General features: G+C 36.3%; 1 protein-coding gene across 5 annotated transcripts in view; it reads left to right on the forward strand.

Annotated features, from left to right (window-relative positions):
* The window catches only part of TENM1 (teneurin transmembrane protein 1), a 1,334,622-nt gene that overhangs the window by 8,626 nt on the left and 1,300,683 nt on the right, over positions 1 to 25,313 (forward strand). The window contains exon 2 of one of the 5 annotated variants that reach the window (XM_081042770.1): positions 7,894 to 7,960. The exons of 2 other annotated variants lie outside the window; for them this stretch is intronic. The gene's annotated coding sequence lies outside the window, so the exon portion shown is untranslated. Of the gene's footprint in view, positions 1 to 7,893; positions 7,961 to 25,313 lie in introns of those variants that run through there. 2 more of the 5 variants (XM_081042769.1, XM_081042772.1) reach the window with 2 other exon arrangements.

Here is a 25,313-nt window from a genome sequence, read left to right on the forward strand (position 1 = left end):
GGTTGTGAATCCATGAAGTGTTAATACAAGGGTGCTACATTTTTTCATTGTTTTGTTCTTTTCCCCTATTTGAGATATTGCCTTGATGAAAAATTATAGGACTTGTGAAAGTGAGGTAATTTTAATATAAACAATTAGAATTCAGTACAAGGGAAATATTTTAAGGGTAATTTAACATGAAATAGAGAAAATTTTAACAACAGATTTCTGTAAACCATGGAATAAAACATGTTTAAGAAAATGTGTAAAATAGCAATAGATGTAGTGAGAGAACATTAGTCCCAGACATTTAGCAAAATCCTTGGACTGCTTCATTGTTTAAAAGGCTGAAGAATCAATGTTTACACAGAGCTCTGGGACAATGGGTCTTGAAGTCTTAAGTGTTTTCCACAAAGACCCCAGGTCTCATGGACTGACCTCTTCTCTTGCTAAAGGGTTCAGTGTCACACAGTTTTAGTTACGCATAGTATGCATCAAAACAATCTTCATGAAGAAAAACCTTTACCTGTTCATTCATTCATTCACCAAAACTTTTTAGATGCCTCTGTTTACCAAGTGACACAAAGACATTAAAAAAAAAAAAAAACTTACGGTCTATTGGAGGAGACAGACACATAAGCATATTCTTATCATGTAACAGATGCTCTTTAAGGAATAATTAAAATGCTCTGGAAGCTTAAAGGTAGATATAGTTTTATAAAACATGTCATTTGAACTGGCTTTTAAAGAACAGCTAGGAATTTTTTTAGTCAGAGAATGTGGAGAACTATATTGCACATGGCAAAACGATTGTGAAAGGGCACAAAGCTAAATTAACAATGGAGAATACCAACTGAAGAATAGTGTGTCATTTTATTTCCTCTCCAGGTCTGGGAAACTGAGGTCAGGGATAATGTCTTATTTTATATCCTTCTATGTGCCTGACACACAGAAGGTGCTTAGAACATGTTTGTTAATTGAATGAATGTGTTAGGTTTTTCCTGCATGGAAAGTTATACTGGAGAATGGTAGTTTTTCTGACCTTTATTCAAAATCATGCAGGGTACAATTTTGTAGCAAAGTCTATTGAATTAGATGAGGGGCTTTAAAGTGGAGGGTGTATATAAATCACCAATTTTGGCTTTTAGAAAGATTGTATCAGTATGAAGAGTGGATTAAAGGGGATTAAGCATAGTAGCAGTGAGACATTGAGAGGCTGTGTTGCAATTATGAGCAATTATGAGGGTATGAACCAAGGCAGTGACAGTAAAGATGGAGAGGAAGGGAAACATTTGAGAGCCACTTATAAGTTAACATCAAGGGGGCTTGGAAATTGATTACATTTAGTGGGTGAGAGAGGGAGGAGTGACTGAGGCTTTTGGTTTGGGATTAAGTAATGCCATTAGCAATATAAGGAACATGGAAGAAAAAGTCTGTTTTGGTGAGGATAATGAGGCCAGATTTAGATATATTTAATGTGAGACACCATGTAGACACCCAAATCCCAGAGAGGATTTGTAACAGATAGAAATTACAAATTTACACATCAGTACTGGAGGTAAAGGTTTGTGTGCCATTAGTCAATAGAGTAGTTGAAATCATAGGAATAGAAAGGTGAGTTCACCTAGGGAGTATATACAGAGTAAGAGAAGCAAAGATGAAATATTGAAAATCACTGAACTTAAGAGGTTGGTGGAATAAGTGGAACCTTCAAAAGAGAGCAAGTCAGAGTAAGGTCGGACAGATAGGAGGCAAACCAGAAAATAATGAAATAGAAGCTAAGGGGGGAAAATTTTATAAATTCCTCATAAGAAAGAGGAAATAAAAATGGCCAATAAATGTAGGAAAAAAAGCTTGCTTTTTAATAATCAAAATCAATGCAAATTAGAAACAATAAATGCAAGGTTTTTTATTTGTTTTGTAAGATAATGCTCAGTGCAATTGCTCAAGTCCCAAACCTTAGAGTCTTTCTTGATTCCTCTTTTTTCATTCCTGATATCCAGTCAATTAACAAATGTTGTTGACTGTACTTTCAAACCATATCCTCTGTCCGAATCATTATTTCCTCGTTCGTCATTAATACCATAGACCAAACCACCATCATCTGTCATCTAGACTACTCTAATAGCCTTCTATTGATGCCCATATGGACATTTTTGCCCCCATATAGTTTTCTATACAGCAATCAGGGTGATCCTTTTAAAACATAAATAAGATCTTGTGATTTTCTCACCCTCTGCCGTCTAATGGCTGGCTTCTTATCACACTTAAAATAAAAATTAAAAAATAATAATTAAAAAATATTTGTAATGGCCTACATGGCCCTCCATGATTTGGTTCTTATTTATTGGGCCTTATGTCTTACCATTCTCCCCACCAAACTTGGCTCTTAAGATTCTAGCCACACTGCTTTCCATTTTGTTCCTTAAACATGCCATGCATTTTTGTCTCTCAGGGCCTTTGCACTTGCTATTTCCTCTACCTGAAATGAATTTTCTCCAAGATTTCTATAGGCTTACTTTCTCACTTCTTTTAGATCTTTGATCAGATATTCCTTCATCATAGAAGCCTTCCCTGGCCATCTGTTGTCACACAGCAGCCTAGTCATCTGTCTCCTCGTGCCTATCCCTAAAGAAAGAAGAGTCTGTGAGACTGTTCCTTTCAGCGACTTTGCTTCACTTTTGTGCTTACACTTTATGTCTCTCTGTTTGGCCCCCAAAAGATGGTTGGTCAGCCAATGACGGGTAAGATTCCTCATGGGAGGAACAACCCAAGCCAGGAGGAACTGTGTGGGGACCACGAGGAGAACTCACAGGGTCGATAGAGGTGGGCACAGTCCCCACCTTCCCCCGGCTAAAGAGAGCTTTAGCCCATGTGGCTATATTCCTTCCCACAACCTGCTTGGGAAGTGAGTCAATGATGTAATAACATCAATTCTCCTTCCACTCTTAACAATAAGTTTTAGCATAAAGGATTTGTCCCTGGGGAGGCACATACCATAATTGTTAAGACATCAGTGGACTTTCTATTCCGGCTGTTTGCAGGCAAGGGTGATTAATTTGAATCAGTTTTCTGGTATGATGTATGAGACTCACAGACCGTGGAGAAAACAATACTACTTCCTTGTGTGGATATCAATAAAAGCCAGGAGGTGGCCCAATTCGGGACTCTCGGTCTTTTGAGGCTGGGAGACCTTTGGCCCCTGTTTCATAACTTTCTTGATTTCTGTTTCTTTCTTAACACTTCACCGCCCCTTCCCGTTCTCTCACTGCCTGTGTTGTGCTGGACGCGACAGCCATCATCCTCTATAATGAGGCCCAATGTGATTCTTCGTTTTCTATGCCTTTATCCACTTCTATTTTTCCTCCTAGTATTAATTATTACTTGGTATCACACTTTTTTGTTTATTTATAATTTATCAAATCTACTAGCATATTACCTCCAAGAGAGTATGGACTTTGTGTCTGTTTTGTTCATTACTACATCCATATCACCTAGCACAATGCCTGGTATGTATGTAGTAGGTGTTTAATAAGTGTTGGTTGAATAAATGAATGAATAATAAGGATATGATGAAATGTTAGTTGGTATAGATTTGGCAGTATGCAGCAAAAGCCTTAAAAATGCTCATACCATTTGACCTAGTAATTCTGCTTCTGGGAATTCATCCTAAAGAAATAATGTGAAGTGCAGAAATAGCTTTATTTACAAAGATTTCTACCAAGCATTATTTGTAATAAAGGAAAAAATGAAGGAACCTAAATGTTGGACAAGGGAATTGCTAAGTGATTTATGGTACATCTAGACAATGTAACATTTCATGGCCGTTAAATATGATGTTTGCAAATATTGTATGATAAAATGAAAATGTTTATGTTATACTATCAAGTGACAAAGCAGGATATAAAATTATATATTTCTAATATGTAAGAAAGAAAAAGAAACAGTAAAAAGATGCATTAAAGTGCTAAAAATGATTATCTCAAGGGTGGGGTGGGATGGGTAATAGGTGATTTTTTTTCTTATACTTTTTGTGTTTTCCAGATTTTCTGTAATAAGCTTGTATAACTATTTCATCACAGATAAAATGTATTTGTAAAACAAAGAAGAAACAAAAAATCAAAAATAAATATTCCTACCTTAGAAGTGAGGTTTATGTAATAAAATAACAGGGAGGATAAACCTATTGTCCTTGACAGATGGTGCTGGAAGGAAAGGAATATACTGATTGTAACTGGGGCCAACTGGTTCTCTGACTAGTTTGTTTTGAAGAGGTCTACAGACTGGGAAAATAATTGAGATCCACTGATCCAATCTAGTCATCACTCATAGGAGAACCTAGGAGGGCTGAGTTTGTCCTGAGGATTTGAACAGAATGTTCAAGGGATATTAGGTAAATTAAGTCTTCATAATGCCGTGGAAAGCACTAGCAATTTGTTTCATTTAGAACAGAAGTGATTACTCACTATATTTCTACAGGTCATGTAGTAAAAACAATTAAGTGAAGTTAGACTATAGATTATTTGGCTGTTCAGCCTTAGTCACTTCTAATGGAAAAGAAGAAAAATAGCATTGACAAGTTTTGGCAGGTCTCATCGTTAGAAATGCCCATATTGTCAGAAAAAAAAAAAAAAAACAAGGCTGCAGCCAATAATGTAAACATAGAACTTCTTTAGGCCCTGAGGAAAAAAGTGGCAATACAGAGTGTTGCAGCATTAATTATCTGAGAGCACTGATAACTGTTAATGGGGAAACTGTCTCTGTTATTAACACAGTTATTTTTTTACAAGGTCTTTGAGTAAACGTCCTATTAGAAAAATAACATTAGTGGTTTCAAAGCATGTGCAGCAGTATGTAAAGATATACTCATTAGTAAAATAAAGTGTGACCTATATGCAGCCCAAAGTCCTTGAAAATAGAAATAGTGTTACAATAGGTGTTATAATTAATATGTAATTGAGTAATTACTGAAAAACATGTAAAAAAAAGTCCCATTTTATAAACAAATAGAAATTATACTCTATAAATCCATCTGAGAAAGATATCTATCCATACACATGTATATGCATATTCACATATATGTATCTATTTTTTGAGCCAGACTTTTAGACCCTTCTGCTCACCTCCAATTTATGCATTTCATGTCCATAGCCAGTCTCAGATGATAGTTTCACTTTAGGAAGCCGAGAATGTAGATAATTATTCTCTAAGACCAAATAAGAGGCAGTGGCACTAATGAAAGTTTGGGTTAGATGATCTCTTAATGAGCTGTTCAGATTTGGATTTAGAATTCTGCTTGCAGGCTATAACCTATCTCCAAAACCAATAGTCAGTTCTGTGAGGTGCATTTCTAGCATTTGTGGCTTTTGCTGTTTTTGCCTCTAGAGTGCATTATTTGGTTGCATTGGATGATGGTCCTGTCAAACATTCTAACTATTTCTTAAAGGATAGTTAGCCCACATGCAGTATTAAGACAGTCAACAGTTTCTCTTTTGGAAATTAATTCTTTAGTTGAATAAAGAGGTAAAATGTGAGGGAAGTGATATATGTTGTGAACTGGTAAGTAATGGCAAGTAACCTGGGAGATCTTATATAGATCAATGTATGAACTGGCATTCTCTAGTCATAAGTGGGAAGATATACGCCTAACAGTTTCAGCCTGAAGGCAGTTGAGAAGTGAGCAGAGAAGAGCTATATCATTTTAAAGCCCTCTTGCTTCCCAGTTCTCTGTGTATCTCACCAAGGCAAAATGCTGCATATAGGGCAGTTTATTTATTAAAGCATTTTTTTGCTAGTCTTCTTGCAGAATCAGTCTGATGGGCATGAAACTAATCTCTACAGATTCACTTTACTATATGTGGCAGAATAGCTGGAAATAATTTTTGTAGTCTAGACCTAAGTACTTTCTGAAATGTTTTCCATTGAGAGATTCTAAGTTAGCACTATTATAGAACCACATGAACATTTGAGCAGAACTATGTCTTTTGTGAGCAACATTAACAGTGATGAAAAATGCACATTGGGCAACTAGATTGCAATTAATCAAGAGTAACACTTCAGTTTACTATGAATGATTTATATACAATGCATTGGACATGGAGATCATTAGTAATAATATAATACTCCATTATCATTACAAGGTCACCTCGGTGATCTTTGTCAAAGGTGACAATGATGTGATTACCTACAGGTTTTTTTATTATTTTTTTATTGGGGAATATTAGGGAACAGTATGTTTTTCCAGGATGTCAAGTCATTGTTTTTCAATCTAGTTGTGGGGGTCGCAGCTCAGCTCCAAGTCAAGTCACTGTGTTCAATCTACTTGTGGAGGGTGCAGCTCACTGTCCCATGTGGGACTCGAACTGGCGACCTTGGTGTTATGAGCATCTCTCTCTAACCAGTGAGCCAACCGGCTGCCCACCAATGGCCCAGCTCCAAGCTCAAGCTGTTGCTTCTCACTGGTCCATGTGGAAATCTAACCGGCGACCTTTGTGTTATGAGCACGGCACTCTAACCACTGAACCAACTGGTCGCCCAACGTATAGTTTTTAAAAATTTAGATATTATCTTCTCTCTTGATTTACTGTATAAAAAACTTTAATTGTTTGCTCTTACTACTGAGATTTTGCCATACACACACACACACACACACACACAGACACACACACACACACACAATAGGTTTTGGGATTACTTGATTGATAAATTGGAGCCATAAGGTTAATTAAGTACCAATCATAAAATATTGGAATGTTAAAGTTTTCCTTTTCCTATAACTTACCACACTGCCTTTTCTAAAATGGGTTTTTGAAGAATTTAAAATATTTAATTTTTTCATATATAGGTAATATTTGTTCATAATAGAAAAATTAGAAAATACAAATACACAGAAAGAAGAAAATCATACATATTTTGCTACATATATATCTTTTTCTAAACAAGACACACTGAAATTACTTTATAATGTTCTTTGTTCATTTAATGATATATTGTTAATGTATTTCTATGTCAATAAAATATATAAAATATATGTACACACATACCGTGCACATATATACTTAAAACTATATATATATATATATATATATATATATATATATATATATATATATAATGTATACATACATTTAGTGTACAGTATATGTGGCACTATACAAATCAGAGAGAGAAGTGTATCTCCCAAGTTGAATAATTAGTGGGGATCATTATAGGGCACAGTTCGAGCCCTGTTGCTCAGTACCAAGGGTGACATAAAGAGACATATAGTCAATTTTGTAACTGTTGAATAAAGAAAATAATGTGGGACATTAGAAAATGACTGAACCTAAAGTGAGTGTACATGGATTCTAGCCCTGGCTCTGCCACTAACCATGTATATGACTTTGTGTGGGCCATTTAACCTCTCTGGGCCTCAGTTTCCTAATCTTATAACAGGGTTGTTTTTGAGGATTAAATGAAATGTGTATGTGAAAGTTTTCTGTAAACTCTAAAGAACTATCTTAATATAAGAAATTGCAATTACTATAAATTGTTTAAATTGGTGAAAACTTCTTGAAATTGTGGGTGTTTCATTTCAAAATGAGGGGATATTGAGTGAAAAATGAATAGTGTTAAGCTGGGAGAGTCTTTGTGGGTGAGAATTCCACGGTCCTCTAGGTAAGCTCAACTATAATTAAGAAATTCTCTATTAGCAGCATAGTTAACATAATTCTTTGAAATTTCAAGCAGACCTTTTAAGAAACTGACCCCTTTATCCCTTGTGAATTATGAAGTGAAGTTTTATATTCACAACCCCCACATTCACTCCCACTCCCAGCCCCACTCCACGTGTCTCTTCTTTTCTCTCATATAAGGACTGCTTTGGACCTGTTTGTACATAAGTTTGAAGGATAATTTAGCCTAATTTGTTTACAGGAATTACAAGGGTGACCTTTATTCAGCTGTCTCCTTTTTGATTTCCATAACTTCTGGATCTATCAAGGTATGTGCATTGAACACTGAAATTTACTTTTGGAATTGACAACATAGCTATACAATGTGAAAAGAATGGAATTTTCCACTGATGTATTTACCGTGTTTCCCCGAAAATAAGACCTAGGTGGATAATCAGCTTTAATACGTCTTTTGGAGCAAAACTTTGTATAAGACCCAGTCTTATTTCACTATAAGACCGGGTCTTTAATGTAATGTGATATGTTATGATATGATATGATATAATAATGTAATGTAATATAATATAATACAATACAATACAATATAATACTGGGTCTTATATTAATTTTTGCTCTAAAAGACGCATTAGAGCTGATTGTTTGGCTAGGTCTTATTTTCAGGGAAACACAGTAGTTATGTTTATTGAGTGCCATGTAAATGAAACTGTATTGTTTTAAGCTTTTACAAACCTGTTTGGCCAGTTGTGTAGATAAGCTTGTGTCTGTACTCCATAATTGTTAGAGTCTTTGCAAAATCAAATATGGAGGCTGTCATATGGAGTTGAATGATTCAGTGATTTTTTCCATATACAGTTACTAAAACCAAGAGACTCCTTGACTAATAGTAATATCTGCAGGGTTCAAGGGAACGGCAGTAACCAATGAGGATGTTTGCAGTCTCATTGACTGCAAAATAAACATGGCATTTCTCCTTATCAATGACAAAAATATTTCCATTCAGATAATTTTGCTAACAAGACATATTTGCCCCCTGGAATGAATGTTTTAATTTTTAAGGAAAGTCTGAAGTAAAATATCTGTATTGGTCTTGGTATTGCATTCATTTATCAATCTATATGCTCAATAAATATTTATTGAACAACTACTTGGGTGCCTTTTCTTTCTGTAATTGTGCCAGTGTAGATAGAATTCATCTGGAATATTGAGAAAGTAATTGCTTCTATATTCAGCTCTCTGTTAAATGGAATATGTGAGAAAATGTGGCATGGTGGAGGAGACTTTCAGATTAAAGTTGACCTTTGAACAATGTGGGGGTGGGGGGTGTTAGGCCTCCCCCTCCCCCTACCTCCCCATAAGGTAAAAAATCTGCATATAAATCTAGATACACCAAAATTACCACATGTAAGACTTAAGTCAGAGTCCTGCGAGAGTGAGTCTGAGAAGACTAGTTTTATTAGTTACACTATATCTTTTTCTTTTCTAAACTTCCCAGAAATTCAAATTTACATTTCATTGAACATGAGCCAAAACTAATTGAGGTTGATTTTGGAAAATTGTCTCATTTTAATGGTCTGTATTACCTCTGGGACACTGCTGGCCAAAGCTGTATGGCTCACAAGGCAAAAATTATGATAATTATAATTTTCTCCTATTGTCTTGTTTTGGTTACAGAATTTTTACAACTTGAACTTTGGATAGTGTTTTGTACTGTATTGTGTAATTCAATTTATTAAGAGTATACATAAGTAATTGACATTTCAATAAACCATAAATTGACTTTTAAAAATCCGCATATAAATTTAACTACAATTTTGCCCTTCACATCCACGAATTCAACCAACCTCAAGGGAAAACTATTTTCTACCAACAGCTGGGAATCCGTGGTTGGGAGACCCTTGACAGGAATGTGAAAATACTGTTTTGCCATCTGTGATTGGTTGACTCTGTGGACGGGAACCCGAAACCCAGGAATATGAAGGGCTGGCTGGATTTATTGAGGAAAACAAAATTACACTTAAGGGCACCCACACAGTTCAAACCCTTGTTGTTCAAGGGTCAACTGTAATTGAAATTTTAAGTTACCTGAAACACCTTCCCTCATTGATCTTCATTCTTATTAAAAATATTGGTAAATGTGAAGTCTTTAGTAAGTACAAATAGAAAGCATTAATTCCCCCCGCCCCCTCTGCCTGTCTCGTTGTACCTATATCTGGCAGTGCTACACATCATTATTCAAATAAGAATTCTCATCTTAATTTGTAAAAAAACAACAGGATGATCTGAATTTGTAGTATGTCTTTGGAATCACTTGATACTTTCTCTAAAGTACGTACAACAGTGAAATTACATAAATGAAATCCTTAAAATCTTGGAAATTGCATTGCCGCTCAAAAAATACAGTAAAAATACATTAAGGATTTTTTTTTGATTGGGTTCCAGTTAACTGAGATTAGTCTGTAAAGGGAATTTAAATTAGAATTGTCAGTTTTAACTATGCCATTCTTCTAGCGGTACTGTCTTTAAGGGAATACTATTGCCAAAATGTTCAGATCACTACAAGGAAAAGGAGGTTGAGAATTTTGCATATTATATCATTTCCGAAAATAATTTTCTAGATTTGGGAATTGTGAGTCTGCCAGTTACATAGTATTAACTGAAAGGTATTTTTTTCATATTAAGAAGGTTATGCCCAACAGGCCAAAAGAATGCACACTTATGAAAATAATTGACTCTAAGTATTTAAAAGGTTCAGAGAGCAGCTACTTTCCTTAAAAAGAAAATCTATAGTACAAAAGCCCCTACCTGTCAGTCAGTAAACCTGGGTTATACTCCCAGTCTTATACCAGTGATATGGTCCTTCTCAGGTAACTTCATCTATCTGAGCCTTGGTTTTCTTATTCTATAACAAAAACTTGGGGGTGGAAAGCTCCAACTTTCTTCCTACTCACTCTATGATTTTTCAAAAATTAAGGATTTTTATCAAGCATGTAAAATGGAATCAAGATTGGCCATTAAGTTGGAATACACACACCAGTTATCAAAAAGATTGCTGTTTGTTTAAGTGGCTTAGTGCATTTCTAATAGGGCATTTATTTTTTATCTTAAAGCAATTGTGTATCCTAACACTACTACCACCCACCTTCCCCATGCATACCAGTATTGGCACTATACTAAGTAAGATTCATGTAGGAGTTTAGTTAGTAGTTTCATTTTCCTCCTTGATAAAAATGCTTAACTTTGGGATGCTGCTATGCTGCTCTACTGTCAGTTTCTTGAAGCTTAGCAAAACTGTATGCTTTCTCCCTCTTGCAAGGTGGTCATTCAAGGTCAAACATCTCTCTATATCTTGGAACCAGTCAAGTGCATTACCCGATGACTTCATACTTCACTGCTTTCAATCTGGTACCCTTCATGAGCATCAAGTTCATATTAACGCATTTAAAATATATTTTCCTTAATCTACATATCACAGCAATAACAACCCGAGCATGGGACAGTGCCTGGATGCAAATAACCACTTGGAATTAATTATCTGAGGGGCAACTGAAGGACCATTGACTCTTCCTAGTCAGTCCTTCATCCGTGTAAAATGCCTATTCCCGAGATGCCAATCCTTCAATAATTTTTCTGTCTTACATCAGATTAAGTAGTGTCCATAAATAATAACATTTAATACATAATAATGAGATGTGGTAATGCAATAAAATATCAACAATTCTAGTTCTGTACATAGATGGTTATTCTGATCAAACCAAAAGAAGGAGTGGTAAATGAAGTTCATGAATCATAGTATTTTAAAAGTGACTTTCCCCTTATTGATTTGAAATGAAACATAAGTAAAAACTTATATGGTTTAGGGGAACAGTTCCCTTTCTTTTGCTCCTTATTCCACTGATGAATGATCCATTTTATAAATTAAAAAAAAATACCTCTGACATCTATTTTAAATGGATTTTTAAAATAGTATATGTTCAGTTCCCCCCACCTCCTTTTCAGGCACTGCTTCAGCACTGCTTTTCTAGATATGTATAGCTCCAAACTACTTTAAGTAACAAATACAACTCTACAGATGTTCTTTATCAGAAGAAAAAAACATCATTTATTGATTATTGTGACAAACATTAATAAAACTCTACAGCTTGTTAGGCATGGTGCTAGGTGCTAGGGAAACAAAAATCAATAAAGGTCATGGTCCCTAATCCCAAGCTCATGGGACAGAGGTGAAGACTGACCTATATGCAGAGAAATAATAAAGTTTTGTGGATATGAAATGCATATGAATTTATTTGCTCATGGCATTCATATTATTTTTCTAAATTAAACAAAAATTCACAAATGAGAACCTACTCGGTAAGGCAATGAAGTGTATAATCTCAAATAGCTTCCCACTCAAAAAAATGTACAGTAATCACTGGTTGTAGTAGGCAGAATGCCTGCCAAAGATGTCCATGTCCTAATCCCTGGAACCTGTGAATATGTTGCATCACACAGCAAAGGAGAATTAAGATTGCAGATGGAATTAAAGTTGCTATTCAGCTGACCTTAAGATAGGGATATTGGGTGAACTCGATATAATTACAAGGGTCCTTAAAAGAGGAAGAGGGAGGCAGAAAAGAAAGAACCAGAGAGACGGCAGAATGAGAACTTGTCTGAACATTGCTGGCTTTGAAGCCAGTGGCTATCACCAAGGAATGGGGCGTAGCCTCTAGAAGCTGGAAAGGGTAAGGAAAAGGATTATCCCCTAGAGGCTCTAGAAAGAAATGTAACCCTGCTTTACATTTCGCATTTGCATTGACACCTTGACTTTAGCCCATCAAGCCGCATTTCAGACTTCTGGCTTCTAGAACTGTAAAATAAATCTGTGTTGTTTTACGCCACCAAGCCTGTGGTAGTTTATTATATATAGTAGCAATGGGGAACAAGTACACTAAGGTTTACGCAGCACAGAAAATTTGGAGAGATGTCTCTGTCAGCAGTCATGATTGCTGAAAGGCATGGTTCATGCTGATCTTGGTACACAAGGGTATTTGTCTAGTGACCATTTTTCCTGGATACCCATATCATATGTCTCTAGTACAACCATTGATGAGATCCCTGAAATATCTGACAATTCTCTATGTCTCCCACCTCCAATTTCAGGGAGAATGTAGCCTCTTTCTTTCTTCTATTGGACCAATTGTACCCCTTCTTCCCATACCTTTGTCCCCCATTCCTCTGCCTTTTATAGGATGCAAGGTTTGTGGATAGGTGAAAAGTGGAAAATTATCTATTATAGGGCACCTATAGTGATGAGAAGGATATATGCACTACTATCCTAATAGATTATCCTGGCATGGGTTTTATGACAAAGATAAAGTTGGGAATTGAGCACAGTATGAAACAAGAGTTTCAGGCTAGCTGCTTATAGCTCAGGATCAGTCTTCAGGTTTGGTTTGTATGCAACCCAGGACTCTTCTCTCTTTCCTCTCCTCCCCTCCCTTTTTAAAAATGTTTATAGTTTGAGTGCACATTCTTCACTTGCATATTGTCTACCACCCCTATTGTCTTCCTCTTTACCCACCTGACTTGGGTGTTATGGGTCTGATCCAGTGCTGTAGAGGTTAAGTGCATACGCTTTGAGATTTAAGTATATGAGATGATCCAGGTCTGCCACATATTGGCTGTCCAACATGGGCACGTATAAACTTTCCTCTTTTTTTTTGTAATTATAACTGATCTTCATTATAGTCATTCAAGAGAGACTTTTTGGAGTTATTCAAGCTGGCTGAGGAATCATTCTAAACCTTCGAGCTTCACAAGATAAAAACCAAAGAAAATTTCAATAACAAAATTATAGAATTATTAAGAGATCTAAAAATAGCCATTTTATGTGTCTTCCCCCAAACAGGTTTTCTGTCTGCCTTTATTTCTGACTCTGCTTCAGCTTTAAAATTTTTTTTTGGTAACCTGACTTTATTTTTATTTATTTTTATTTTTTTAATTTATTTTTCAATGACCATTGACGTTCAATATTATATTACCTTAAAGTGTACAAAACAACGTAGGGCTTAGACATTTATATACCTCACAAAGTGATATAACCCCAATAAGTCTATTACCCACTGACATTAAAATATTATTGACTAAGTTCCTTATGCTGTACTTTATATCCCTGTGACTATTTTTTCTTTTTTTAAAGATTTTTATTAACATATAGCTAACATACAATATTATATTGGTTTCAGGTATACACCATAGTTATTGAACAGTACCCACCTGCCACTATAAATAGTTATTATCATATTATTAATTAGATTCCTTATGCTAAAGAAATGATCACCATGATAGGTACAGCAACCATCTCACACTGTACCATGCTATCATAATATTATTGACCATATTTCCTCTGCTGTATATTATTACATCCTCAAGACTTACTTATTTTATACCTGGAACTTTGAATCTCTTATCAATCTTTATCTTTTTCCTCTTTTTAAATTTTTTAAATTATAGTTGACATTCAATGTTATTTTATATTAGTTTCAGGTGTACAGCATAGTGATTAGACATTTATATAAGAAGTGACCCCTTGACTAGTTTCCACTTGGCACTATACATAGTTATTATCATGTTATTGATTACATTCCTCATATTTTACATCCCCATGACAATTTTGTCACTACTAATTTGTATTTCTTAATCTTTTTACCTTTTTTCCCCTGCCCAAACCCCCTTCCATGTGTCACCCAATAAATCTAGTACACATCTGACACCATACATAGTTGTAACAATGTTATTGACTGTATTCCTTATGCTATACCCTATATCCTCATGACTGCTGTGTAACAACCAATTTGTGCTTCTTAATCCCTTCTCCTTTTTCACCCACCACAAGCACCCCTCCCATCTGGCAACCATCAGAATTTTCTCCGCATCTATGAGTCTACCTCCATTTCCTTTGCTTGTTTATTTTGTTCTTTAGATTCCACCCCCACAAGTGAAATCATATGACATTTGTCTTTCGCTATCTGACCCACCATGCTCAGCACAACACCCTTCACGTCAATCCCTGTTGTCAGACTGCAATATTCCACCCCTTCCTATGGCTGAGCAATATTCTATTGTATATATGTACCACCTCTTCTTTATTTATTCATCCATCCAGGGACACCCAGGTTGCCCTCACATTTTTACCATTGTAAATAATGCTGCAATGAACATATGGATGAGCATATGTTCATCGATGTAGTATTTTGGGTTTCTTTGGGTAAATACTTGGAAGTAGGATTACTAGGTCCTTCCCTGTCTCTTGTTATACTCTGTTTTAAACTGTATTGTGTCTGATATACGTATTGTTACCCCAGCCTTTTTTGTTTGTTTCTGTTTTCATGAAATACCTTTTTCTACCTCTTTACTTTCCGTCTACATCTGTCTTTCAATCTGAAGTGAGTCTCTTGTTGGTAGCATATGTAAGGGTTTTGTTTTCTTATCCATTCACACCCCCATCTTTTGATTAGAACATTTAAGCCAATGATATTGAAAGCTATTGTTGATAGATATGTAGTTGTTATTTTATTATTAATTTATGTGTGTATTAGTAATGAATAAGTCTAAGATTCCTTGTAATACTAGTTTGGTGGTGATGAACTCCTTTAGCTTTTTCTTGTCTGGGAAGCTCTTTATCTGTCTTTCCATTCTAAATGATAGCTTTGCTGCATATAGTAATCTTGGTTGTAGGTCCTTGCTTTTCATCACTTTGAATCTTTTGTGCCAATCCCTTCTGATTTGCAAAGTTTCTGTTGACAAAGCAGCTGATAGACTTATGGGAACTCCCTTGTAGGTAACTAACTGCTTTTCTCTTGCTGCTTTTAAGATCCTCTCTTGGTGTTTAATTTTTGGCACTTTAATTTTTTTTATTTATTTTTTTATTTATTGGGGTGACAATTGTTAATGAAATTACATAATTTCAGGTGTACAATTCTGTATTACATCATCTATAAATCCCATTGTGTGTTCACCACCCAGAGTCAGTTCTCCTTCCATCACCATATATTTAATCCCCCTTACCCTCATCTCCCACCCCTTTTTGATGTGTCTTGATGTGGGCCTCTTTGGGTTCATCTGGTTTGGTACTCTTTGCATTTCTTGGGCTTGTATATCTATTTCTTTCACCAGGTTAGGGAAGTTTTTGGTCATTATTTCTTCAAATAGGTTTTTGATTCCTTGCTCTCTCTCTTTTCCTTCTGGTAACCATATAATGTGAATGTTGGTATGCTTGATGGTGTCCCAGAGGCCCCTTAAACTTCACTAATTTTTTTTCTTTTTGCTGTTCTGATTTGATATTTTCTGCTAACTTATCTTCTAAATTGCTGATTTAATCCTCTGTTTCATCTAATCTACTGTTAATGCCTTGTAATGCATTCTTCATTTCCATTATTGTATTCTTCATTTCTGACTGGTTCTTTTTTATGTTTTCTATCTCCATTTTTATGTTTCCTATCTCTTTGTTGAAGTTCTCCCTGAGATCATTGAGCATCCTTATAACCAGTGTTTGGAACTCTGCATCTAGTAGTTTGCTTGTCTCCATTTCGTTCAGTTCTTTTTCTGGAGTTTTGTTCTGTTTTTTCATTTGGGACATATTTCTTTGTCTCCCCATTTTGGTTGGCTCCCTGTGTTTGTTTCTGTGTATTAGATAGGGTTGCTATGTCTCCCGGTCTTAGTAGTGTGGCTTTATGTAGTAGGTGTGCTGTAGGGCTCAGTAGTGCAGTCTTGTTGGTCACCAAAGCTGAACACTCCAGGTATGTCCCTTGTGTGGGTTGTGTGTGCCCTCCTCATGTAGTTGAGCCTTGGTTGCCGTCTGCAAATCAGTGGGAGGACTGATCCTCATGCTCATTGGTTGTGAGGACTGGCACTGCAGTGGAGGAGTTTTGGTGCAGGGGCTGACCCTACAGAGCAGGATCTGTCTCACCAGGGCTCTGGTGCCCCCTAATGTGCCCCTTGGGTATGTTGTCCTGGGTGTTGGCTGGGTGATGCTCCAGCTTGTTTCAAAGCTGGCCACTAGGGCAACCAGCCCCAGGAACACCTAGGAGGGGACCTGCTGCAGATCAAGTTCAGCCACTGAGCGTGCCCCACTTGGGAGTACCTAGCAGGAGCCACAAGGCAATCCATATAGGACCACCATCTGTTAGTGCTTGGAAGTGCCTTGAGAGGACAAGCCATGAACCGAGGCTAGTTGCTACTAGTGCAAGGCTTGGGGCTGCTCAATCAGAGGTACAGGGCATGCTGAAGCAGATGCTGCTTGTCTGGGATCTGTGAACCTTTGAGAGACACTTTGAAAGTCTGCAGCATGAGCCAAGAGAGGCTGTTTGTACGAAAAAGCCCGTGGAAGTGACTTGGGTATGCTCCAAAATTGGATGGGGAAGTCTCTCAGAATAACCAGGTCATGGCTATTGAATGGCGTTAGCCAGCTTGATGGAGACTCAGATATGGCGGCCGCCTGCATGTGCACTGTGAAAGGGGAGGGCAAAACAAAGAAACAGTGACCTCTGCTAGCTCCTCCTTCTAGGAGAAAGCTGCCCCTCTAGCCCCTGTCCAAAAGCCAGACAACTCAGTTCACCCACCATATGTCCCTGCTGCCTTTCCAGCTGCTGCCCCAGTACTGGAGATCTGAACCAGTGATTCCATAGATGAGTAATTCTGGCATGGACCCTTTAAGAGGAGCCCTTGGGACTCCAGCTGCACTCCATCTCACTAAGCCACAGTCTGTGCTGGTTTTCGCAACCAGAAATTGTGGGGACTTGTCTCCCTGTCACGGAATTCCTGGGTTGAGGAGGATCTGAGACCCGTTGCTCCTCTGGAGTGGGGGGAACTGCCAAAGCTGAGATCTCCCTCCTGATTTTTAATGGTCACATGTGGGTGTGGCATCAGACGGTTCCACGTCTCTGCCCCTCCTACCAGTTTTAAGGTGACTTCTTTTCCATGTCCTTAGTTCTAGGGCTTCAGTTCAGTAAGATTTCAGGAGATTCTAAATGATCGCTGTTTTGTAGTTTAGTTGTAATTTTGATGTGGTTGTGTGAAGGTAGCCACAGTGTTTACCTACTGCACTATCTTGATCAGAGCTCCCCACTTGACTATTTTTTTCAATTATAGTTGAAATTTAATATTATTTTATATTAGTTTTAGGTGTATAGCATAGTAGTTAGGCATTTATTTAATTTTTGAAGTTATCGCCCTGATAAGTCTAGTACTCACCTGACACTATACATTGTTTTTAAAATATTATTGACTACATTTGCCATTCTGTACTTTACATCCCCGTGACTATTTTTTGTAACTACCAGTTTGTACTTCTTAATCACTTCACCTTTCTCACCCATCTGTATCCCTTCCCACGTGTTAATCTTCAATTTGTTCTCTGTATCTATGAGTCTGTTTCTGTTTTGTTCATTTTGTTCTTTAAATTCCATATATAAGTGCAATCATATGGTATTTGCCGTAGTCTGACTTCATTCACTTAGCATGATACCCTGTAGGTCCATCCATGTTGTCACAAATGGTAAGATTTCATTCTTTTTTGAGTAATATTCCATTGTATACTTGTGCCACTTTTTCTTTATCCAGTCATCTATTGATAGGCACTTAGGTTGCTTCCATATCTTGGCTACTGTAAATAGTGCTGCAGTGAACATACGGGTGCATATACTGTCTTGAATTAGTATTTTGGATTTCTTTGGGTAAATACTCAGAAGCAGAACTCCTGGATCATAAGGGAGTTCTAATTTATGTTTTTTGAAGAACCTCTATCTTGTTTTCCATAATGGCTGTGCCAATCTGCAATCCCACCAACTGTACAGGAGGGATTGAATTTCCACATCCTCATCATCTCTTATTTGTTGGTTCATTGATGATGGCCATTTTGACAGGTGTGAGGTGATATTTCATTGTGGTTTTAATTTGCAATTCCCTGATGATTAGTGATATTGAGCATCTTTTCATGTCTATTGGCCATCTGTATATCTTCTTTGGAGAAATGCCTATTTGGGTCCTCTGCCCATTTTTTAATTAGATTTTGTTTTTGTGTGTGTTGAATTATATGAGTTCTTTGTAAATTTTGGATATTAACCTCTTATGAGATGTATCATTGGCAAATATCTTCTCCCATTCGGTATAAAATTTTTCATTTTATTGATGGTTTCCTTTGCTGTGTGGAAACTTTTCAGTTTGGTGTTTATTTTTTTGTTTCCGTTGCCCAACAAGATATATCAATAAAAATATTACCATGCATAATGTCTGAGATTTTACTTCCTATATTTTCTTCTAAGAATTTTATGGTTTCAAGTCTTATATTTAAGTGTTTCATCCGTTTTGAGTTTATTCTTATAGACAGAGTAAGTAGGTAGTCCAGTTTCCCTTTTTGAATGTATCTGTCCAGTGTTCCCCACACCATTTATTGAATAGACTGTTTATTTGCGGGCTATTCTGTTTCATTGATTTATGTGTTTGTTTTTATGCCCATACCATGCTGTTTTGATTACTATGGCCTTGTAGTATAGTTTGATATCAGGTAACATAATATCTCCAGCTTTGTTCTTCTTTCTCAGGATTGCTTTCTTATTTGGGGTATTCTATGGTTCCATATAAATTTTATGATTATTTGTTCTAGTTCTGTGAAAGGTTTCATTGTTCTTTTATACAAGTACTGCATTGAATGGATTCAAAACGTTTACCTTTCATGATCATTTTGACTTTGGGAAAGAGCCAGAAGTCGCTTGGTGCCAGATACAGTGAATAAGGTGGATGAGGACACACTGTAATGTTTTTATTTGACAGAAATTGCTGTATACCAGAAGCGATATTTGACACAGAATGTTGTCATGATGGAGGATGATTTACGACACACTTTAAAACACACCTTCTCTCAACCATAGCTCACACCCGACTGACTGCACCAAACAAGTTGAAACTCCTAACACCCTGTTACTATGGTTCAATGAGCCGCTTCCTGTATTGAAGTTCCCTGCCTTTCTGCTGGACTGCACTCGGCAGCAACATTCACCATATATATATATATTTTTTTTATCACAGCTTGTAAATGGGTGCTGGATTTTGTCAAATGCTTTTTCTGCATCTATGGATGTGATCATATGATTTTTATTTTTCATTTCGCTATGTGAAGTGTCATAGTTAATTGATTTGCAGATATTGAACCAACCTTGTATCAAGGAATAAATCCCACTTGATTATGATGTGTGATCTTTTCAATATATTGCTAAATTCTGTTTGGTAATATTTTGTTGAGGATTTTTGCATCTATGCTCATCAATAATATCAATGTATAGTTTTCTTTTTCATAATACCTTCATCTGGTTTTGGAGTTAGGGTAATTGTGGCCTCTAAAAATGATCTTGAGAACCTTCCGTTCTGGATTTTTTGGAATAGTTTGAGAAGAATAGGTGTTAACTCTTCTTTGAATATTTGGTAAAATTTACCTGTGAAGCTGTTTGGTCCAAGACTTTTGGTTCTTGGGAGCTGGTTTACTAATTTGATTTCATTAGTAGTAATCAATCAGTTAGTTGAGATTTTCTGTTTCTCCTTGATTCTGCCTTGTAGATTGTATATTTCTAGGAATTTATCCATTTCTTCCAGATTGTCCAATTTGTTGGCATATAAATAAATGCTTGTAGTATATTCTGATTTTTTTTTTTTTTTTTGTATTCTGTGGTCTCTGTTGTTACTTCTTTTTCACTTCTGATTTTGTTTACTTGAGTCCACTCTCTTTTTTTCTTAAAGAGTTTGGCTAAATCAGTTTTCTTTATCTTTTCAAAGAACCAGCTCTTGTTTTCATTGATCTTTTTAATTGTATTTTTTGCCTCTATTTCAGTTATTTCCACTCTGATCTTTATGATTTCCTTCTACTCACTTTGAGATTTGTTTGCTGTCCTTTATCCAGTGCCCTTAAGTGTAAAGTTAGATTGTTTACTGGAGATTTTTCTTCTTTGCTGAGGTAGGCCTGTATCACAGTGATTTTTCTCTCCTAGGAGTGTTTTTGCTGTGTCCCATAGATTTGGGGTTGTGTTTTCATTTTCATTTGTCTCAAGATATCTTTTGATTTCTTCCTTGATCTCATTGTTAACCCATTCATTGTTTAGTATCATGTTATTTATTGTCCATATGTTTGTGTATTTTCCAACTTTTTTCTTGTAGTTGATTTCTAGTTTTATACCATTGTGGTCAGAAAAGACTCTTGATGTAATTTCAGTCTTTTTAAAAATTATTGATACTTGTTTTGTGGCCTAACATGTGGTCTACCTTGGAAAATGTTCCATGTGTACTTGAAAAAATGTATATTCTGCTGCTTGGGGTGAAATGCTCTAAATATATAAATTAATTCCATCTGATCTTGTTTGTCACTTACGGCCACTGTTTCTGTGTTGATCTTCTGTGTGAAAGATCACACAGAAAGTTGGGTGTTAAAGTCAGTTGGGTGTTAAAGTCCCTTACCATGATTGGGTTGCTGTCGATCTCTTTCTTTACATCAGTCAATATTTGCTTGATACATTTAGGTGCTCCTATATTGGGTCCATAGATGTTTTCTAGGGTTATGACCTCCTGTTGGATTGATCCCTTTATCATTATGCAATGATTTCCTTTTTTCTTAGTATGGTCTTTATTTTAAAGTCTTTTTTAGTCCAATATAACTATTGCTACCCCAGCTTTTTTCTCCTTTTCATTTGCATGAAATATCTTTTTCCATCCCATTTCCATTCAGTCTATTGTGTTTTTGGTCTGAGGTGTGTCTTTTCTAAACAGAATGTGCATCTTCTTTACTTATCCATTAAACTACTCTATGTTTTTTATTGTAGCATTGAATTATTTTAAATTTAAAGTAACTATTGTTAGGTACATAGTTATTGTTATTTTATTAGTCATGTTTTTTATCTTTTGTTTGTTTCCTTGTTCGTCTTCTAAAAGGAGTCTTTTACCATTTCTTGTGATAATTGTTTGGTGGTAATGAATTCCTTTAGTTTTTTGTTTTCTGTGAATCTCTTTATTTCTCCTTCAATTTTAAATGATAGGCTTGCTGGGTAAAATAGTCTTGGTTGTAGATCCTTGTTTTCAATCACCTTGAATATTTTATGGCACTCCCTTCTGGCCTGCAAAGTTTCTATTGAGAAATCAGCTTATAGTCTTAACAACTAGGCTGCAACTAGTTGTTTTAGTGTTACTATTTTTAGGATTCTCTCTTTGTTTTTAACCTTTGCCATTTTAATTATAATGTGTCTTGTTATGGGCCTGTTTGGGTTCATCTTGTTTGTGAGTCTCTGTGCACTTCCTGGGCTTGTATGTCTGTTTCGTTTTCCAGGTTAGGAAATACTTCAGTCATTATTTTTTTCAAAGAAGTTCGTTTTTTTTTAATTAAAGTTCATTGGGGTGACAATTGTTAGTAAAGTTACATAGATTTCAGGTGTACAATTCTGTATTACATCATCTATAAATCCCATTGTGTGTTCACCAGCCAGAGTCACTTCTCCTTTCATCACCATGTATATGATCCCATTTACCCTCAACTACAACCCACCTCTTCCCTTACTTTCTGGTAACCACAAAACTACTGTCTGTGTCTATGAGTTTTCGTTTCTCATTTGTTTGCCTTGTTCTTTTGTTGTTTTTGGTTTATATACCACACATCAATGAAATCATATGGTTGTCTGTGTTTTCTGTCTGACTTATTTCGCTTAGCATTATATTCTAAAGATCCATCCATGTTGTCACAAATGGTCTTATTTCATCTTTTCCTACCACCAAATAGTATTCCATTGTACATATATATATATATATACACACATATATTCTTTCTAGTGTGTTCTTTATTTCAGTTATTATATTCTTTATTTCAGATGATCTCAAGGTTGATTGTTTTGTAATTTTAATGTGGTCATGGGAGGTGGTAGGCACAGTGTTGACCTCTTCTCCTATTTTGTAATTTCCAAATATAATCTTTCTAGTCTTCAACCTCCTCACCTCTAAAATGGGGATAATAATTATACCTCATACCTTATAGACATGTGAAGTTTATAGTGACATGTACATGACATATAAAGCACTTTGCACAATGCCTGGCATACAACATAGAATATGCTCAATAAATGTTAACTACCATTCCCACCACTATTGCCACTGTGAGGACACAAATGAGGGTGTAATCAATTCAATTTAGTAGAGGAATGAGAAGCAGACATCTCAAAAGGGATCATCGAGAAGGAACCATTCTATAAGTGTGGACTGGTGGGGGTTAAGAAATAGCAACTTAGTAATATTTGATGAACGAATGGTAAGGATTGGGAGATGTTCCAAGAAAATGAAGCAGTGGCACATAAATATCAAATAGCCTTGTCTCTTAGAAGAACTGCAGTCACTGTCTTAAACTAAAGGGTGATGTGGAAGGTAGGCATGAAAAGACATGAAGTTGGAGAAGTAGACTGGCGACTGATGAAGAGAGACTTCTATGTTCTAAGGAGCATCTTCTTTTCCCTGTAAGTCAGTGGTTTGCTCACTCAACTTGTGAAATACGAAGTTTGGTGTACTACCCACGGAGCCTGTGTCTTTCCTGTGGCAACCCTTGAAAGAAATTCACCTACAAACTCAATTAAAAACCAATTTTATAGACATGGAGCGAGGACATAGGGAAGGAATATAATAATCATATTTGTGATATAGAAGGTTCACCTTGGTGATAGTATGGAGAATAGATTGGAGGGAACTAGACTGAAAGCCAGGAAACCAGTTAGGAGACTATTGCTATAAGCCAGATGAGAGATGATGAGAGCCAGGTGGTAATTAACAATGGGAATAACAATAAAGGCATAAATTTGAACAATGTTTCTCAAACTTGTTTATCAGAATCACTTGGAGGGCTTGTTAAATTGCAAAGTGCTACACCCTTCCCCTGGGTTTCCATTTCAGTTGGTCTTGGGTGGAGCCCCAAAATTTCCATTTCTAGCAAGTTCTCAGGGGAAGTTGATGCCACTGGTCCAGGGACTATACTTTGAGAACCACAAGATTTGAGATACGCTGACTATGACTGATAGGCATGCATCATTCATTAAACATGGGGAGTAAGGGAAAGGTTTATGGCTTGTGAGACTGGGTAGATGGTGATATCATTCAGTGTTACTGAATCAAGTTTGAGCTGAGTTTAAAAAACTTTCTCCTGACCCTAATAAGGGAAGGTTAGCTAAAAATCTTTAAAAATTATTTTTCATCACATCCTGGGCCTTCCTCTGGATAGTTTGACCCTGTACTTTTGTACCAGTTTCTCACATCCCTACCCCCACTCCATTCATTTGCCTTGGTACCGTTCACTTTCAGGAAGTGAAAGTGCAGATGGGGTAGGGGGTAGGATAACAAGTTCTATTTTATACCTGTTAAGTTTGAGGAACCTGTGGAACATCTAACTGAGAGAATCTCAAAGAAAAACAAAAAAACCCACATAAAACCCTTAGGCCTTAGTTTTTGTTTGTTTTTAATTTAAGAAAAGTTTATCTCCTTATTTTAGTTTGGTCATCTTCTCTTTATAATTGGAATAGTCAAGATATAGGTCCAGGTGTAGTTAAATTGAGCTTTCATCTAGTGACTTCCTGTACATTTGCAGTCAATCCTATAAGGATTTCCGAGTGTTAAATTTTCTCTTAGCTGACAATCACCCTTTTCATAGTATAGATCAGTGAATTCAAAGCATGTTCATTTTTAAATTCCCCTTTAACACTACTGTGACCTAGCTTTCTCTACATGGCTGCTTCACCAAAAAGAAAAATCAAGTATCTAGAATATCTATGCGGTTAAGTAAGGGAGTATCAAGTAAAGCAGTATCATGTAGGTTGCCCTATTTCCTTTCCTTTCCTTTCCTTTCCTTTCCTTTCCTTTCCTTTCCTTTCCTTTCCTTTCCTTTCCTTTCCTTTCCTTTCCTTTCCCCTTCCCCTTCCCCTTCCCCTTCCCCTTCCCCTTCCCCTTCCCCTTCCCCTTCCCCTTCCCCTTCCCTTCCCTTCCCTTCCCTTCCTTTTCTTTTCCTCTTTCTTTCTCTCTTTCTTTCTCTCTCTCTTTCTCTTTCTCTCTTCCTCTGTTTCTTTCTTTTGTGTCCTATTTCATTAATGGTCAGATGATTTTTCACCAATGCCACAAGTTATCTCTCTAAGGTTGAGAGTAGGCAAAGAAAAGGGCTTACAAGAGGATAAAATACTTACATGTAATGCTAAGATGAGAAATAAAACGGAAACTATTAGGCTTTAGAGGACCAGTAGAAGAAGCAAGAAGAATTAAACTGATAAGACTTGAATTTGTTTCAAATGGGCAAGTTTGTTGCAAGTATAGGTAAGTTGTTCTTTTCTGTCGTTAGGTGGGTATATCCTTACAGAGATAGGTAGGTAGGTAAGTAGACGAATGGATGGATGGATGGACACATGGACAGATAGAATCTCAATTCACTTGTCAGCTTATTGTCCCACGATACTGTATAATCATCTTAAATATGGGGGCAGAAATATGGTAACATGGTAGATTTTAGCCATTCACTGCAATAAACTTTTTTGAAAAGACATTTAACTGTGCTATCATGCTCCTTTGGAGTCTATTAATATTAGTGACTAATTACATACTTGTATTTTATGGTAGACAGCCACTCATACA

Source organism: Rhinolophus hipposideros (genome assembly GCF_964194185.1).
Source record: "Rhinolophus hipposideros genome assembly, chromosome: X".
NCBI classification, from domain to species: Eukaryota; Metazoa; Chordata; class Mammalia; order Chiroptera; family Rhinolophidae; genus Rhinolophus; species Rhinolophus hipposideros.